This window comes from Euprymna scolopes, chromosome 17 (genome assembly GCF_053919585.1).
Source record: "Euprymna scolopes isolate OS-2025 chromosome 17, ASM5391958v1, whole genome shotgun sequence".
Lineage (NCBI taxonomy): Eukaryota > Metazoa > Mollusca > Cephalopoda > Sepiida > Sepiolidae > Euprymna > Euprymna scolopes.
The window spans coordinates 90,924,989-90,925,682 of NC_136498.1; the positions used below are offsets into that span (position 1 = coordinate 90,924,989).

General features: G+C 43.1%; 1 pseudogene; it reads right to left on the reverse strand.

Annotated features, from left to right (window-relative positions):
* Nucleotides 1-291: 291 nt before the first annotated feature.
* LOC145297182 (U2 spliceosomal RNA) lies at nucleotides 292-468 on the reverse strand (annotated as a pseudogene).
* Nucleotides 469-694: the final 226 nt, after the last annotated feature.

Genomic DNA, 694 nt, shown 5'->3' on the forward strand with positions numbered 1-694 from the left:
GAAAGGAGAAAACAAAACAATTAGGAGTTGCCCAAGGTGGGCAATAACAAAAGCAAGCAACAAGAAAAACAACAAGCCCTTGCGGGTCCAAATCCCCAAAGAAGGGGCTGGTCCTTGCAAGCACAAGCAAAAAAAAAAAACAAAAAAACTTTTGGTCAATGACAAAAAGCTCACACCACGACACTTAAGAGCAGACCGCAGAGAGCCCTGAAGAACAGATGGTATTTATTTGCTCCTTCACCGAGCAAATTAGGCACAAGGTCGATTTTTAATGTGAGGAGTGAAGGGGAAATAGGGACCAACTCCCCGGGGAGTAGGGGAGTTGGATAGTGACAATTGGTATGAAGGATTGCCCCTACATTGACCAAGGTCTTATATGTGAGGTTGCCCACACATATGGTCTTTGCTTGAAGTATCTGTCGGAACAGATACTACACTTTGGTCTTAGCCAAAAGGCCGAGAAGCGATCCCATCATCTCAAGAGAGTGATGGGGTATGATCCCACACAGTCGGACGATTCTATTTATAAACGATGCTGCTAAGAACTGACGAATCGAATTAATTCACGTTCTGCTACCAACCAATCAGAAACCAGAATTGCTTCATAAATATTTAACCTTTTCTGGAGCAATTTCACATGTTCTTTCCCAGGTTTCGACACGGTAAGAATATTTTGTTCTGTGGAACTGTCTAC